Source organism: Rana temporaria, chromosome 2 (genome assembly GCF_905171775.1).
Source record: "Rana temporaria chromosome 2, aRanTem1.1, whole genome shotgun sequence".
In the NCBI taxonomy this organism is placed as follows: domain Eukaryota; kingdom Metazoa; phylum Chordata; class Amphibia; order Anura; family Ranidae; genus Rana; species Rana temporaria.
In genome coordinates, this window is record NC_053490.1 from 3,747,040 (window position 1) to 3,766,610 (window position 19,571).

General features: G+C 44.3%; 1 pseudogene; it reads left to right on the top strand.

Annotated features, from left to right (window-relative positions):
* Positions 1 to 7,749: 7,749 nt before the first annotated feature.
* LOC120928401 lies at positions 7,750 to 10,124 on the top strand (annotated as a pseudogene).
* Positions 10,125 to 19,571: the final 9,447 nt, after the last annotated feature.

Sequence of the window (19,571 nt, forward strand, 5' to 3'; positions counted from 1 at the left end):
GCAGGCAGTGGCAACGGCTCCCACTCGGTTGGGTCTCGTGGTCGGTCAGTTGTCCAGCACTTACCCCATCTAAGTTCCAGGTGGGCAGCGTGGCAAAGGGGGAGTCTCCTCTGCCTAGGCGTCCAATAAGATTGCTTGTCCTTTCAGGCAATTGGGTAACGGTTCTCACAACCCGCTTCCTGATTGGACGGGCGGAGGATCAGTGTGACAATTGAGAATATTAATTTGCTATTATGACACAATTGAGTGGACTCAGAGAGCAATGCTCTGCACCACACGCCCACCCTTTTTTAAAGCCTATTAGACCCTCAGGCTCTAATCGCTTCCTCCACCCCCCCCATTAAAATCCATGCTTCCGGCCCCACCAAATGTAGATTAGGGGGCCGAATGCATGGATAGGGGGGGCATCGCCCGCGCGACCCTAATGGACGGGCCACCACTGGTGGCAAGGCCACTGTTAGATATTGTGGGGCCCCGTACAGCCTACCTGATGCCCCCCGCAACAATATCAAAACAATATTTTCAGTAAAAATACATGAAAATCATTATTAGTGGACACAAACATTCCATCATACATAAAAAAAAACACATATAGCCAGATTCACAGAGACGGGCGCATCTTTAGTTCGGCGTAGCGCATCCCATTTGCACTACGCTGACGTAACATAGTGAGGCAAGGCCAGTATTCACGAAGCACTTGCTCCCTAAGTTACGTGGGCGTAGCGCAAATGGCCCGGCGTAACCCCGCCTAATTCAAAGTAGGCATGTAGTGGGCGGGCTTCATTTAAATTAGCCGTGACCCCATGTAAATGAGGGCCGTTGGTACGGCGCATGCGCGCACATGCTCAGAATCACGTCGCAAATACTCAATGCTTTTGACGTGAACGTAACCTACACCCAGCCCCATTCACGTACACTTACGCAAACGACGTAAAATATGACGGCTGTTCCGTCGTCCATACCTTGCATAGGCCTGCGCCATCTTTTTGGTGGTTATCTTTACGCCGGCGTATGTCTAACGTAAACGGCGTAGCTTACATGCGACGGGCGTTACGTATGTTCGTGAATTGGCGTATCTTGCTCATTTACATATTCGACGCGTAAATCCACGTACATGCCCCTAGCGGCCAGCGTAAATAGGCAGCCAAGATACAACGGCGTAGGAGACTTACGTCGGTCGTATCTTGGCCAAATTTAGGCGTATCTGGTTTCCAGAATATGCTTGAATATATGACGGCGCTCATTCGGACTTACGACGGCGTATCTACTGATACGCCGTCGTAAGTCTTTCTGAATCCGGCTAATAAATTCCAACTTCAAGCCAAAATTCTCCCCAAACAATAATGTACAGTACATATTCCACCAACTCCAGTTCAAATCCCCCTCCCAGTACAAATCTTTGCCCCCCCAGCTCAAATCCCACCTCAATTCCCCCTCCTAGCACAAATCTTCTCCTCCAAATCCCCCTTCCCAGCTAAAATCCCCTCCAATTCCACCTATAAGCCAACATTCCCCCACCCCCTCCTGGCACAACCCCCCATCTCCCAGCACAAATCTTTCTTCAGTCCCCCTCCTAGGAAAAATTCTCACAAATCCCTCCTCCTAGCACAACCCCCTCTAAATTACCAAACCCCCCCCCCCCCACCCAAATCCCCCCCAGCACTAATCTCCCACCCCCTCCTAGCACAAACATCCCCTATCTTGGCTCAACACCCTCAACCCTGCTCCTAGCACTTCCCCCCCCCCATTTTTCCTTCTTGAACATATCCCGCTCCCCAAATCCCCATTACATTTCCCAGTACAGATAGTCATCCATCCCCCTCCGCCAACTTACAGGAGGAAGTCACCACAAGTCACTACAAAGCCAGGAGGAGGTGTGCTGTGTTGTGCTCTCACCGTCGCTGTCAGAGAGTGTTCATCCATACCGCACATGAGACAGGATCACTCAGATTGCATTGCTCTGTACACACACAGTTTGATTGTCACCCCCTATCTCCTCCAAGGGGTGCCCACCTGCCAGAAGCAGGAAATGTGGATGGGGGGCGGTAATAAAACTGTGTGTGTACAGTGCAATGCGATTTGCACTAACAGCGATCCTGTCCTCATGTGCTGTATGGAGGAGCGCTCTTCTGACAGGAGGCGAGAGTACAACACAGAGCACCTCCCACAATGTACCCCATACCTATTCATATAGGGGGGTGGGATCTGGGGTCCCTCTTGTTAAATTTTTCAATTTTGGCGGTGGAGTTCCCCTTAAAAACCATACCAGACCCAAAGGGTCAGGTTTTGGATTTTGGGGGAACCCAACGCTGTTTTTAAAAAAAATGGTGTGGAGTTCCCCTTAAAATCTATACCAGACCCAAAGGGCTTCAATACACTGTATTATATATTGTACACTGCACTATATACTCTGCAGAAAAATTGGGCCTTATGCCGCGTACAGACGGTCGTTTTTTGTGATAAAAAAAAACCGACGTTTTAAATCATGAAATAAAACAACGTTTTTGAAACATCATTTTCAAAAACGACGTTGCCTACACACCATCGTTTTTTCACAATGCTCTAGCAAAGCGCGGTTACGTTTCACCACTTTTTTCCATTGAAACTAGCTTCTGGGCATGCGCGGGTTTAAAAACGTCGTTTTAAACGTCGTTTTTTGGTACACACGGTCAATTTCTGTGAAACAAAAAACGACGTTTTGAAAAACGACACAAAAAATTCGAGCATGTTCGAATTTTTTTTTGTAGTTTTTCAGAAGACATAAAACGACGTTTTCTCCCACACACGATCATTTTAAATGACGTTTTCAAAAACGTCGTTTTTTTTTCATCACAAAAAACGACCGTCTGTACGCGGCATTAGGTGTTGGTGGTACCAAACAATTGTAATCCCTCACAGTTACTCTTTTTGGGTGCAGGAAAGGGCCCTGCTGTTAAAAATTATTTAAAACATTGTAATTACATGCCCCTGTTAAACAGGGCAGACAAATTAGGCCTTGGGTGGTGGTGGTGCCCTAAACCTAAAATATTGTTGGAAGCTAGCATCAGGATTCAGGAATAGGATAGGCAGTCTTCAAGGGATCCCAGGTCCCTAGCAAATTTAATCAGTTAAATCAGCATCAGGTGCTTGATAGCTGCTGATCCAGGACTGATTCATTTTATGAATGTGAGCCTATCATGGAGTCTGTGGACAGGCACACTCTTTGATCATTTACAAACCCTCCAGCAGCACTTAATGTGTGGTCAGAAAGAACTCTGGGGTAGATTCAAAGAGCAATTGCGTCTGCGTAACCATAGTTACGCAGCGCAATTGCTTACTTGCGCCGGCGTTACGAATGCTCCTGATTCAGGAACCTCGTTACGCCGACTGCAGCCTAAGAAATGACTGGCATAAGGCTCCTTATGCCGTCATATCTTAGGCTGCATTCTTACGCAGGCCGCTAGGTGGCGTTCCCGTTGTGGTCAGCGTATAGTATGCAAATTGCATACTAACGCCGATTCACAACCCTACGCGAGCCCTGCGTACGCAGTTTACGTCGTTTGCGTACGTCGGTTTTTGTGTAAGGCTGCCCCTGCTATTAGCAGGGGCAGCCAATGCTACGTATACCCGTCGTTCCCCGCGTCGCAAAATTTGAAATTTACGTCGTTTGCGTAAGTGAATCGTGAATGGCGCTGGACGCCATTCACGTTCACTTTGAAGCAAATGACGTCCTTGCGACGTCATTTACCGCAATGCACATCGGGAAAGTTTCCCGACGGAGCATGCGCACTACGCTCGGCGCGGGAACGCGCCTAATTTAAATGATCCACGCCCCTACGGGATCATTTAAATTGCGTGCGCTTATGCCGGGCATTTTGCCGGAGCGCCCACGCAATTTACGGAGCTACTGCTCCGTGAATCAAGGGTAGTGCAGGTAATTTGTGGAGGCGCAGCGGCAAAACGGTGCGCTGCGCCTCCGTAAAAACTGCGCAAAACTACCTGAATCTACCCCTCTGGTTGTAGGACAGGTCAGTAGCTTGATTGCATATTGATCAAGTTCTGGCCAATGGTCCACCCTCAAGAGCCAGTAACCCAGTGGATGCTCTGTTGGAAATGTCTCCAAGTCTGCTCTTGCCCCTAGATATTCCTGCACCATATAATGCAAATGCTGCCAATGGTTGCTTGAACCTCTCAGCCCTGGGTGCTGAGGAGTAAAACATTTTTAAAGGCATCGGTCAGCCGGCCACCTTCTCCCCCGCTCTCCCTCTGACCGAACGAAGCCTCAGAAACACGTTGTCCAGCACCAGGAAATGGTAACCTCCCAGAGTCTGGAAAGGCGTTACACATGTATTAGATGGCGCACCTACTTTTAATAACGGTTTATTAATACGACACTAAGATAGAAAAAAAACAAAAAAAAAAAAACATGTTATACTTACCTCCACTGTGTGGGTAATTTTTCACACAGTGGGCCCGATCCACGTCTTCTGGGGTCCCTGGCTGTCATAGCTCCACCTCTGCGCACCCGTGATACAGCAGCGGCCATAGCCACCGAATGTATCACTTGGCCCCGCCCCCCCGGGGATGTGATTGACAACAGCACCAGCCAATGGCTGTGCTGCTATCAATCCGTCCAACCTAGCCAATCAACGGCTAGGCTTGCTTTGTTTATTCACATTGAGAGGTGGAGGGATAAACGCAGGAATAAACGCAGGAATATTTATTTATTTATACAATGATTATTGCTAATGAATATACCCTGCGGCAGTGATCATCCAAAAAAAAAAAACAGACTGGCTTGTTGATAAATCAACTTTAGTACAACCAGCCTGCCTATAGATGGATAGAAATTCATCCGGATTCTACCAAGCCAAATTTTGATCTGTCTATGGCCAGCTATAGTGTGTGACTGTTGCTCCTATGAAAAGTGATTCATGCTTGGATCCTTTTCCAGAACTGTTGGAGAGGAGGTGATATGTTGCCCCCTCATCGCCTGATTCAGGGCCCATTCACACTAGAATGCAGTGCGGGAAAAGCCGCGTTCCTGTGTGATCTTCCCGCATTCCAATCACACTGCCCATAACGACACTCCAATGTGTTTACCCACACCAGATCACATGGTAGCATGCAATGTGGTTGTCATGCATCTCAAAAAAGTAGTACATGCAATACTTTTGGTGCAGTGCGATTTTAAGGTCATTCAAAATGAATGGGGCAGAAATCACACTGCACAGAACTGCATATAAATTGCATCGGAACCGCACAGCATTCCCATGCGATTCCCATGCATTTCCTGGTGTGAATGGGCCCCTAACCTGATCATTGCAGTACTACCCCTCTACAGTCACATGCAGAGCGGTTGCGGTGCAGCCCCATTGAACTGCATTATCACATTCAGTGGCAGCAACATTCTGTTTAAGCACAGCACCGTGGCCGGCGCATGTGTACAGCTGGTAGCAGTTGTATGTTTAGTGTTCAGACAGGGGGTCAGTAAGACCATGGCTCAATCACCTGGTTTTACTTCCCCCAGACACATGTGTGAACAAGCCCTAAGGATCCTCTGAAATGGAACGGATCCCACTTCAATCAGCAGAGGATCCATGAGCAGATCCCTTCCTGAATCAGAGCTGAACAGGATGGATGTCAGTTTTTTACATCTGTCCCCGTTTCTGTTTGTGGGAGGAGACACAGGAGGACCTGTGACAGCTCTATGGGCGGCTGGATGAAAACAGACTCCAGTGTCTATTTACTGTCTGTTTACATCAGGCTTTCTCCGATGTGTCACATTTAGGTCCAGATAAATGGAAGAGGACATGATTTAAAAAAAATCCCCCCAGACCTGGAAGGATTCAGAGCTAGGGAGGTGCAAACAGTCCATTTACATCAGCCTGTCCATAGGGCTTCATGGACCTTCCTATCAGATCCCCCTAATAGGGCTGCATGGACCTTCCGATCAGGTCCCCCTAATAGGGCTGCATGGACATTCCGATCAGGTCCCCCTGATTGGGCTGCATGGACCTTCCGATCAGGTCCTCCTGATAGGGCTGCATGGACCTTCCAATTAGGTCCCCCTGATTGGGCTGCATGGACCTTCCGATCTGGTCCCCCTGATTGGGCTGCATGGACCTTCTGATCAGGTCCCCCTAATAGGGCTACATGGACCTTTCAATCAGGTCCTCCTGAAAAAATGAGAGGAGGACCTGAATGGAATACCCATGTGTAAGGACCCCTGTAGGTCATCAGAGTGCACTTATTTCTGCACTCCTATGACCTGTATTCAGCTGACAGTGGGCTAAAGTCTGCAGTCGGCTGATGTAAAAAATATTGGGGTAGATTCAGATAGAATTTACGCCGGCGTATCCATAGATACGCTGCGTAAATTCAAATCTGCGCCGGCGTAACTACTTTTTGTATTCAGAAAGCTAGATACGCTGACATTAGCCTAAGATACGACTGGCATAAGTCTCTTACGCCGTCGTATCTTAGGGTGCATTCTCACGCTGGCCGCTAGGTGGCGCTCCCGTAGTTTTCAGCGTAGAGTATGAAAATTACCTACTTACGCCGATTCACAAACGTACGTGCGCCCGGCGGTAGTTTTTTACGTCGTTTGCGTAAGTCGTTTTCGTCGTAACGTTGCTCCTGCTATTAGGAGGCGCAGCCAATGTTAAGTATGGACGTCGTTCCCGCGCCGAGTTTTGAATTTTTACGTCGTTTGCGTAAGTCAGTCGCAAATACTGATTGAGGTCATTTACGTTCACGCCAAAACCAATGACGTCCTAGCGACGCCATTTGGAACAATGCACGCTGGGAAATTTAGCCGGCGGCGCATGCTCATTTAAATCGGCGCGGGGATGCACCTGATTTAAATACTACACTCCCCCTAGCCGTGGAATTTGAATTCCGCCGGGGGATTTCCGATCCGCCGGCGCAAGTTTTGAGGTAAGTGATTTCTGAATACTGTACTAGCCTCTCAAATTTGCGCCGGCGGATCTTAAATCAGATAGATTACACGGATCTAAAGATCCGCAAATCTATCTGAAACTACCCCCCTGTGTTACTATGCAATATTATATTACAAACATTACAAATATTTTGGCACATGCAGGTATATTAACCTGCCCTCTTCTTTACTTAACAGGGATCGGGGATTGGTGGGGATGATAGACTGGGGGGCAGTTTTCCATTTTAGCCCCAGGTCCTGGATAACCTTGTCCCAGCACTGGGCCAAAGATAATCTGAATGAACTGAGGGGCTAGCTGGATACAATCCATTTAAAAGATTAGGAGATGCAGTGTTTCCTGGGAATGGGAGGAGGAGTCTTCTCTCTCTCTCAGATGTTGTCTTGAAAGACTTCTGGAAAAGACGTTACTGGTGAGTGTAACTTGGGATTTCAGAATTTGCCTCCTATTGACTTCAATGGGGTTTATATTTACATCGGCAATGTTTGGATTTTTAAATGAATTTGCGAAAGGTGCCCACAAGTCAATCCCAAGCACCCCCCCCCCCATCACTATGCAGTACAATGCTCTAAATTAGAACAAAGAAATTAGATTCTCGTGCAGGAAATTGTAATAAATTCTCAATTTTACCAGCCAATGGGAATAATAGATTGTCCTTAATAAAATAGAATACAAATATTTAAACATGTATAATATTGTACATATTCCTTCTATATATAAGATATATTTAATAATGAATGTAAAACATAGAAAGTAACTTTATTTTATCCTTTATATAGAATTCTGACTTTTTTTTTTCCTGTATAGGTGGATTGATGAACCGACTTTTTGGACAGGCTTGTCTTAAAAAATAAGTCAGATGAGAAACGAGCCATATGAGTGTCGGAAAGTCTTTTTTGCAATTCACTGGAAGATTCACTCAGGATTCAAGACATATCAGTGGTCTAAATGTTGTAAGTGTTTTGGAGCCTCTTCAAGATTGATCCATTCTCAGAGGACAACAAGAGAAAAGTAATTTCAGTGTCCTGGAAGTGACAATGGCTTTACAATAAAGTCCAACCCATGTATACATAAGAGGAGTCCTTTCAGAAGATATTTCTTGTTTGCAATGGGATAAAGGTTTTACAATGGAGGCAAAACGTATCACACACCAGAAGGTTCACACTGGAGAGAAGCGATATCAATGTTCTGAATGTGACAAAGCTTTTACATATAAGTCAAGTCTTATCAGACACCAGAAGATTCACACTGGAGAGAAGCCATATCAGTGTTCTGAATGTGACAAAGCTTTTTATACCAAGAAAGAGCTTATCATACACCAGAGGGGTCACACTGGAGAGAAACCCTTTCAGTGTTCTGAATGTGACAAAGCTTTTTATACCAAGAAAGAGCTTATTATACACCAGAGGGTTCACACTGGAGAGAAACCTTTTCAGTGTTCTGAATGTGATAAAACGTTTACACAGAAATCAAGTCTTATCAAACACCAGATGACTCACACTGGAGAGAAGCCATATCAATGTTCTGAATGTGACAAAGCTTTTACATATAAGTTAAATCTTATCACACACCAGAAGATTCACACTGGAGAGAAGCCATATCAATGTTCTGAATGTGACAAAGCTTTTTATACCAAGAAAGAGCTTATTATACACCAGAGGGTTCACACTGGAGAGAAACCTTTTCAGTGTTCTGAATGTGATAAAACTTTTACACAGAAATCAAGTCTTATCACACACCAGAAGACTCACACTGGAGAGAAGCGATATCAATGTTCTGAATGTGACAAAGCTTTTACACACAAGTCAAATCTTATCACACACCAGAAGATTCACACTGGAGAGAAGTCATATGAGTGTTCTGAATGTGGCAAATCTTTTACAACAAAGAAAGATCTTATCACACACCAGAGGGTTCACACGGGAGAGAAGCCGTATCAGTGTTCTGAATGTAACAAAGCTTATAAAACAAAGTCACACCTTATCAGTCACCAGATGATTCACATGTGAAAGAAGCGGTATGAGTGTTCTGAATGTAAAAAAAACTTTCACAGAGAAGAAAGAACTTATCAGACACCAGATGACTCACACTGGAGAGAGGCCCTATGAGTGTTCTGAATTTGACAAAGCTTTTACAGACAAGGAAGGGCTTAACAGACATCAGAAAATTCACATTGAGGAGAAGCCATATAAGTGTTCTGAATGTGACAAAGCTTTTACATGGAAGTCAGTTCTGATCACACACCAGAGGATTCACACTGGAGAGAAGCCATTTCAATGTTCTGAATGTGAGAAAACTTTTACAGTTAATTCCAGGATAATCAAACATCAGAGGATTCACAAGCTTCAGCTGCGGTGAGGAAACTCTGGAAGAAGTTATTAAAGGGGTAGCAGATCCTTTTTTTTTTTTGTAGACTTTTTTTATTGTGAACACTTTTTGACCCTGGAAACATTGTGTGATGTTAAGTGTAACTATGCACTATGTATGTTATTATTGATTTTGCCCAATCTATCATTAACCATTTTAGTCCCGGGCCTTTTTCTCCCTAAACCAGGGTTCTCCGAACTTTCTGAATAAAGGGCCAGTTTACTGTCCTTCAAGACCTTAAGAGGGCCGGACTGTAGCCAATATAATAGGACAATGTCCTGGCGTCAATGGGGTTAAAGAATCCCCCATCACTGGTGATAGTGGGAGGAATATTGCCCCATTGTTGGTATTAGGGGAATAAATAGTGCCCCATCATTGGTGTCATTGGAAGGAGTAGGGCCCTGTAGTTGGTGTCAGTGGAAGGAATAGTGCCCCATTCTTGGGGTCAATGGTAGGAATAGTAGTGCCCCATTGTTGGTATCAGTGATGGCAATTATGCCCCATTGTTAGTGTAGAAGAAATACTGTCTCATATCTTCAAGAGGAATAGTGTCCCAAGGGCCTGATAAAGGTAAGCAAAGGGCCACATCCGGCCCCCGGGCCTCAGTTTGGAAACCTCTGCCCTAAACCCTTTGCTTTGAGTCCCAGAGCGTTTAATTCTTGGCAATGTCTCAGTTCTGCACATTATACATTTAGCATTTGTAGTCTACCCAAATGTACAAATCATCCGATTTTCGGGACTAAAAGGCCTTAACTACCTTACCTCCGGAAGGTTTTACACCCTTCATGACCAGAGCATTTTCTTTTTGCCATTTGGCACAGTGCTACTTATTTTTTATTATATTAATGAAAAAAATAAAATAAAAAAAACACTATTTTCTACTTTCTGCTATAAAACATATCCAATAAAATTTCTTCATAAAGTTTGACCAAAATTAATTCTACTAAATGTAAAAAAAAATGCATATTAATTGGTTTGTGTGAAAGTTATAGCATCTACAAGCTTTGGTATATTTAAAAATGGATCCATCCTCATGTACTGATGGCCTATCTAATTTCTTGGGGCCCCTAAAATGCCGGGACAGTACAAATACCCCACCAAAGGACCAATTTTTGGAATGTACACAAAAGGTCTGAGGTATTTAGTAAGGCCTCGTACACACGAGGGGACAGTCCGATGTAAACGGTCCGCCGGACCGTTTTCATCGGACATGTCCGCTGGGAGATTTCGGTTTGATGTCTGTACACACCATCAAACCAAAATCCGCGCGGACAGGATACGCGGTGACGTGGCCGCGCCATCGCCGCGACGATGTGCGCGACCCTGGAAGGTCAATGCTTCCACGTATGCATCGAATCACTTCGACGCATGCGAGGGCTTTCGGCCGAGCGGACATGTCCGGTGAGTCGTACAGACGACCGAACATGTCCGACGGACAGGCCTCTAGCGGACATGTTTCTTAGCATGCTAAGAAACATTTGTCCGCTGGAAACCTGTCCGATCCGCCGGAAAATTGTCCGGTCGGACGTACACACGACCAAACATGTCTGCTGAAACTGGTCAGCGGACCAGTTTCAGCGGACAGATCCGGTCGTGTGTACGAGGCCTAAGAGGCATGGCAAGTTTATTTGAAGTTGTAATGTTTCATCACAATTTTTTGTGGAAATTAAGAAATTAAACAGTTTTTTTTCTTCACATTTTTCTTTCTTTTACTGTCACCAGTGCAGTACAGCGCCATCATATGACTGAAGAGGCAGTGATTGGGGACACTGACTGGGAACAGTATGTTAAAAAAAAAATGTATTGTGTTACATTTTTTTTCACATTTAAATTTTTTCCTTTGTTTTACATTCTTTCATCAGTGACACTGTACTACTATTGGAGGGAGGAGGTTTGATCAGGGATAGACTTTGTGACACTTTGGTTTGCTGTTACAGCGATGTTTTGCGCTGTCATGACTGGGTTTTGTTTATAACTATTGTGTGTTGTGATTGGCCCACAGCTATCACATGGTACAGGGTGCTGTGACTGGCCCAGATACCATGTAATAGCTGTGGGAAAATCACTACAGGATTTACAGCTGTTATGAATGAAATTCATTCATAACAGCTTTGTTGACATTGTGATAAAGTGGATGGTTCCTGGCAGCTGAAATACGTTTAGCTAGATTCAGGATGGCGAGCGCATACTTGCGGCGGCGTAGCTTATGGCATTTAGGCTACGCCGCCGTAACTTAGCAGGCAAGTACATTATGATTCATGTACTTGCCTGCTAACTTACGGCGGCGTAGCCTAAAGAGGGCGGGCGTAAGGGCGCCTAATTCAAATTTGGCTGAGGGGGCGTGTTTTATGATAATTAGGCTTGACCCGACGTGATTGAGTTTTTTTTTAACTGCGCATGCGCCGTGCGCCTACATTTCCCAGTGTGCATTGCGGCTAAGTCCGCCGTACGGGCCTATTGATTTCAACGTGGACGTAAACAACGTAAATCCCTATTCACGGACGACTTACACAAACAACGTAAAATTTTCGAATTTCGACGCGGGAACGGCGGCCATACTTAACATTACTACTCCATCTATAAGATGGAATAACTTTAGGCTTGCTAATGCGTTACATAAACGGCGTATCTGTACTGCGTCGGCCGGGCGTACGTTCGTGAATAGGCGTATCTACTGATTTACATATTCTATGCCGACCACAATGGAAGCGCCACCTAGCGGTCAGCCTAAAAATTACACTTTAGGATACGAGGGTGTAAGACACTTACGCCGCTTGTATCTGAGCCTAATTTAAGTGTATCTGGTTACCAGAATACGCTTAAATTAGCGCCGACGCAAATTCTGACTTAGGCTGGCGTATCTACTGATACGACAGCCTAAGTCTCTCTGAATCTGGCTATTTGTGTCTTGTGGTCACTGTAGTGGTGCACTGCACACCAGTACACATGTGCTAAGTAATACAGGCATGTCACTTAGCATGTAGCTGTCACCCGCCCGCAGTATATGTACTTCAGGTGGTCGGCAACTGGTACATTTCATAGGAAATTTAGCTACATATATTTTTATTTCCTGGGTTTTTATTGGGAATACATTGGAAATTTTTTTATATTTTTCAGTAATTTATTCCAAAGCCACAACCTAATCACTTATATTTTACAAAAAATGTATTGTGTTTTATATGTGCTAAAATTAATTTTGTGTATCTTTTTTTTTTCTGAAAATCTGCATTTGATAAATATTTTGTGACTTAAAACATACAAGAGCCTCCATTTTATTCTCCAGCGCCTCTGATTTCAGAAAATATCTACTGTTTGGGGGGTTCTAAGTAATTTTCTAGCAAACATTGCTGATTTTAACAGCATTAAAACATAAAAACATTTCCCCGGACAGCAAGTCCGGTCCATCTTTTTAAAGTTTCAGCATTGTGATTTTGGTTGACAATTACTCAGTCATATAAAACTGTTCATAAAATGTATTTGATATCTTTTTTTTCCCAGAATACAGAGCTTTCTTTTGGTGGTATCTGTTTGCCATTGTGTTTTTATTTCTTTACTATACAGTATAAATGGAAAAATACTGAACATTTTTGTTTTCTTTAATTTCTGCTATAGAACTTTACAAATAAATCTTTCTTCATAAATGTAGACAAAATGTATTCTGCTGCATTTATTTACTCAAAAACAAATCACCGTATATTAGGGATGAGCCGAACACCCCCCGGTTCGGTTTGCAGCATAACATGTGAACAGGCAAAAAATTTGGTCGAACACGTGAAAACCATTAAAGTCTATGGGACACGAACGTGAAAAATCAAAATTGCTCATTTTAAAGGCTAATATGCAAGTTATTGCCATAAGTGTTTGGGGACCTGCTGTTTTTTGGGAGCAGTGATTTTAATAATGCTTAAAGTAAAACAATAAAAGTGAAATTTTTCTTTTAAATATCGTGCCTGGGGGGGGGGTTTGTCTATAGTATGCCTGTAAAGTAGCGTATGTTTCCCGTGCTTAGAACAGTCCCAAGATATGAGTAATACTTTGGAAAGGGTTGTAACATTGGAGAATAAAGTATGAGAGTTGCAGGAAAAAACTAACCTCCAATCATCCAAATTAGATGAAATGGAAAACAGAATTCGTAGGAGTAATATCCGTGTGATTGGCCTTCCAGAACGGTGTGAGGGCCCTGACACTATAAAATTTATGGAGGGGTGGCTTGAAGAGATCTTTGATACCGCTACATTTTCACCTTTTTTTTCTATTGAAAGAGCCCATAGGGTCCCTTCAAAACCCCCGCAGCCAGGTGGGCGCCCTAGATCCTTACTCTTTAAATTCTTTAACTATGCCGACAAAGTCACCTTGTTCCAAAAAGCCAGGGAGAAGGGGGATATTATCTATAATGGCGCTAGAGTTTCGTTTTATCCTGACTTTTCCCCAGATCTACAAAAACGAAGAGCCGAATTTGTGCCACTTAAACGCACTCTGCAGCAGCATAAAGTGGTATATCCTCTATTGTACCCAGCTCGCCTACGGGTTACAGCACTGGTCAGGACTTTTTTTTTCAATACGCCAGGAGAAGTGACAAAATGGTTGGATGACATCCGCAAGGACTTATAAGACTTATTTATATGATTATTTGCCTTTCCTCCCCCCCCCCTTTTTTTTTCTCCCTTTTTTCTTTTTTGGGGGGTGTGGCACTATTCTTTTGTTACTAGTTTGAACACAATTATGACACATATGTCGTTGGTTTAATACTTAGTAACCTGGTACAGGAGGCCTTCCTTCTCTGCCCCCCCCCCCCCGTTTTCCTTCTTTTATTTTATTTTTTTCACATGCTAATAACGTTAATGAAAAGTTGTTTCTTGGGCTTTGAGTCATTATCTCTCACTTTGTATTTAATCACAATGGTACACTTTGTGCTAGACTTGGGTATTCAAGGTCTGGGAGCTCTTTGGGAGCTTGTTGGGCCCTTTGGGCCACTATTCTTATATATATATGGTGCACGTTGCGTTAAACTTGGGGGGGGGGGGCCCTCTTTCTTTTTTTCTCCACTTGTGTTTTACACATTGCTAATTGTTAATCGAATGCTCCTTATTGGGACTCTGAGACACTATTTCTTTTACACTTTTTAGATTTAATATAAAATGACATGCTGGACATGTAATCACAAGTATTTCAGGGTTTTTCCCGGGAAGCGGGGCCTTACATTTTTTTTAAGGGAGGGGTGAGGAGAGATTCTTTCTGGGGTGAGTGTGGTGGGCAGTAGTAGTATGGTAGATGTGATGAGATTGGGTAAGAGTGGTAAGAGTGGTAAGGTCACAGGTGAGGCCCCCAAAGGGAGCCCCAATGGGCAAGGGGGGGTTAGGGTGGGGAGGGGAGGGGTGTACTTAGTAGGGGAGGGGTGGGGAGGGTGGTGGGGGGAGGGTATCTTAGGGGAGGGGGTATCCCAAGCATCCTAAGCACTTTAAATACCATAAGTAACAGGAGAGATTTTGGTCCGAGCAAGCAGCTGAGTGAGAGGGAGAAGAGTTTAACCAGGGATACTATGGCCCAATTGGGTATATGGAAATTACCGTTCCACTATCACTCTGTACATTCCTTATACTCAAGGGGGGGGTCAACATACTGGTGGGGAAAGGGCTGTTATTCTCCTGCGAAAAGAGCTGGATAGACGAACAGGGACGGTATATCTTTTTGTCCTGTACTATCGAGAACAGGTCCTATGTATTAGTCAACATATATACCCCCCCCCCCCTTTAACTTTTCTGTACTACAGAAATTAGTCGAGTTTATGTTGGATAAACCGGATATCCCTCTGATAGCAGTGGGTGACTACAATGAAGTCCCTGATAGAGCGTACGATATATTCCCCCCCAAAATCTGACTTAAATACTGAACGAGGAGGCCGGTTGGCCCAGTTTATGGAGGAGGCAGGGCTAAGAGATATCTGGCGTATCCATCACCCACAGACCCGGCAGTATTCCTGTTTCTCTAGCTCCTATGCCACCTTGTCCAGAATTGATTTGGCTATGGGCAATGAAGCACTATCGAATAGGGTGAAGGAAATAGAGTATGGCCCAAGAGGGGTCTCAGACCACTCACCCTTAGAACTAGTAATCAGGAAAAATGAGCGAACACCCCCAAGGGAGTGGAAAATTAGCCCACACTGGCTTGAGTTACTCGGTGAACCACAAGAACTATTGAACAGCCTGAAGGAGTATGTTCAAATTAATATAGGTACAGCAGAGGCTGATGTGGTCTGGGACTCCTTGAAGGCATACTTAAGGGGCTTGTTAATACAAAGGGTGGCAAGGCTACAAAGGGAATCTAGAAAGAGGGAAGAAGAGGTCAGGAATGAAGTGATGCTAGCCAAACAACGCAACATTGAGAATCCTTCCCCAAGTAGACAAGGAGAATGGCTTGATAAACAGCAGGTCTATAGAATGGCCACTATGAGGAAGGCCGAGAACTGACAAATTTTCCAGAGACAATCTCAATTTGGCGAGCGGGAGAAGGCGGGGCGTGTGTTGTCGCTCCTGGTACGGACCAACACCCCTTCTTCCAATATTGGGGCCATTAAGGGTTCCACAGGTGAAATTGTAACTGAAGGAAGGGAGATAAGACACATGTTCCATGACTTTTATAAATCCCTATATAAATCTAGGGGAGAAAATGAATGCATGGAAGCTTTTTTCCAGGGAATTCCGTTCCCAAAATTGTCAGATAATGAAAAAAAAAATGGAATCCCCTGTTACTTTGGAAGAACTGCAACTTGCTGTGGCAGGGATGTCTAACCATAAATCACCAGGTCCCGATGGGCTCCCAATAGAAATTTATAAGCGATATGGGGATATATTGCTACCAGAGTTACTGCACACTCTGAAATTCGCCTTCTCCGAGGGGCATCTTCCTTCCTCCATGATGGAGGCAACAATCATTGTTATCCATAAAGAGGGAAAAGATCAATTAGACCCCTCTTCCTATTGTCCAATCTCACTGCTCTGCACGGACGTAAAAATCCTTGCAAAAGTCCTTGCAACATGCCTAAATGGATGTATCGAGAGACTTATCCACCCTGACCAGTCAGGATTTATTCCAAACAGGTCAACAAGCCTTAATATAAGAAGGGTATTTTTAAACAAATACAGGTCCCTACCAATACCAATAACGAGGGCCCTAGAGCATTGCTGGTCTTGGATGCTGCTAAGGCATTCATAGTTACATAGTTACATAGTTAGTCAGGTTGAAAAAAGACACAAGTCCATCCAGTTCAACCACAAAAATAAAAAAACAAAAATAAAAAACACAGTAAAATCCTATACACCCAACTCCATTCCCACAGTTGATCCAGAGGAAGGCAAAAAACCCCAGCAGAGCATGATCCAATTTGCTACAGCAGGGGAAAAAATTCCTTCCTGATCCCCCGAGAGGCAATCGGATTTACCCTGGATCAACTTTACCTACAAATCTTAATACTCAAGTTATATTCTGTACATTTAGGAAAGAATCCAGGCCTTTCTTAAAGCAATCTACTGAGCTGGCCAGAACCACCTCTGGAGGGAGTCTGTTCCACATTTTCACAGCTCTTACTGTGAAGAAACCTTTCCGTATTTGGAGGTGAAATCTCTTTTCCTCTAGACGTAAAGTTTGCCCCCTTGTCCTCAGTGTTGACCGTAAAGTGAATAACTCAACACCAAGTTCACTGTATGGACCTCTTATATATTTGTACATGTTGATCATATCCCCCCTTATTCTCCTCTTCTCAAGAGTGAATAAATTCAGTTCCTCTAATCTTTCCTCATAGCTGAGCTCCTCCATGCCTCTTATCAGTTTGGTTGCCCTTCTCTGCACTTTCTCCAGTTCTCCGATGTCCTTTCTGAGAACTGGTGCCCAAAACTGAACTGCATATTCCAGATGAGGTCTTACTAATGATTTGTACAGGGGCAAAATTATATCTCTGTCTCTGGAGTCCATACCTCTCTTAATACAAGAAAGGACTTTGCTCGCTTTGGAAACCGCAGCTTGGCATTGCATGCCATTATTGAGCTTATGATCAACTAAAACCCCCAGATCCTTCTCCACTACAGATCCCCCCAGTTGTACTCCCCCTAGTATGTATGATGCATGCATATTCTTAGCCCCCAAGTGCATAACTTTACATTTATCTACATTAAACCTCATCTGCCACTTAGTCGCCCAATTAGACAGAGCATTGAGGTCGGCTTGTAAATTGGAGACATCCTGCAAGGACGTTATTCCACTGCATAGCTTGGTGTCATCTGCAAAGACAGAAATGTTACTTTTGATCTCAGACCCAATATCATTTATAAATATATTGAAAAGTAAGGGTCCCAGCACTGAACCTTGGGGTACACCACTGATAACATTGGACCATTCAGAGTAAGAATCATTAACCACGACTCTCTGAATTCTGTCTTTCAGCCAGTTTTCTATCCATTTACAAACTGATATATCCAATCCTGTAGACCTTACCTTACACATGAGCCGTGTGTGCGGAACTGTATCGAACGATTTTGCAAAATCCAAATATATCACGTCCACAGCCACGCCTCTGTCCAGGGTTTTACTTACCTCTTCATAAAAGGAAATCAGGTTTGTCTGACAACTTCTGTCTTTCATGAATCCATGTTGTCTGCTGCTTAAATAGTTTTTTTCCAGCAAGAACTCATCCATGTGGTCTTTTATTAAACGTTCCAGTATCTTCCCAACTATAGAAGTTAGACTAACAGGTCTATAGTTACTTGGTAAAGACTTTGTTCCCTTTTTAAATATGGGCACCACATTGGCCCTGCGCCAATCCAGTGGTACTATTCCTGTCTTTAATGAGTCCCAAAATATTAGATACAGTGGCTTTGAAATGACAGAGCTCAACTCACCTAGGATCCGTGGATGGATGCCATCAGGTCCAGGTGCTTTATCCACCTTTATTCTGTCTAAATATTTCTGGACCATATCACTTTTGAGCCATTGTGGATTTGAGGCTGTGTCACTCCCACCCCCATTTTGGACATGAGCTCCCCCATGCTCCATTGTATACACAGAGCTGAAGAAAACATTTAATAACATTCGACAGCCTGGAGTGGACCTACCTATGTAAGGTATTAGAAAGCTTTGGATTTGGCTCGTCATTTATTAGGTGGGTTAAACTTCTATACAATAAACCACGCGCAAAAATCAAAATCAACGGCAAAGTTTCAGACCTATTTGGATTGGAGAGGGGAACGAGTAGCGCAACACTGAGTGACTCAGAAGAGAAAGATAGCCGGCCGGCTAAATGAAGGCGTTCTGGTGAGGAGGCAGTGCCATCCACCAGCACTGCAGTGCCATCCGCCAGCACCGTAGTGCCATCCGCCAGCACCGCAGTGCCACCTGCCAGCACCGCAGTTCCATCTGCCAGCACCGCAGTGCCACCTGCCAGCACCGCAGTTCCATCTGCCAGCACCGCAGTGCCTCGGCAACAAACTTCAAGGACCCATGCCAGCCTTCCCTATGCCCTTCAGAACCCCTTGTGGCTTCCTCCTACTTCAGGAGAAGCCAACATTCCCCCTTTCACTGCCCAGCCAGGAATCCAGGTGGACACGGAGAATTTTACCCCAATCGATTGTTTCAACCTAATGTTCACAGAGGACATGCTATCCGGAATTGTGGCCCAGTGCAACCTATTTGCACAGCAATTTGTTGAAAACAATCCCACGTCATATTATGCCTGTCCCTTCCAGTGGAGAGACCTTACGTTGGACGAGTTCAATTTTTTTTTAGGCCTCACATTATGTATGGGTCTTAACCCAAAAAGTGCTTCACGTTCCCGATACTTCACCATCATGAGATTCCTACATTTCAACGACAATACCCAGTGCCATCCCCGAAATCACCCAGATCATGACAGGCTTTTCAAACTTCGACCCTTACTGAATTATTTTTCTGAGAAATTCCCCCAATTGTATACCCCGGACCAACACATCTGTGTGGATGAGTCCCTTATCAAATTTAGTGGCAGACTACAAATAAAACAATTTATCCCCAGCAAAAGAGCCCGCTATGGTGTGAAGGTCTACAAATTGTGTGACCGAGTCACAGGATACCTGTATGCCTACAGAGTATACAAAGACAAGGACACCCAGCTGAATCCCCCTAATTGCCCAGACTACTTGGGATCAAGTGGCAAAATTGTTTGGGAATTCATTAACCCCCTATTAGAAAAAGGATACCATTTGTACGTGGACAACTTTTACACCTCGCTTCCCCTGTTCC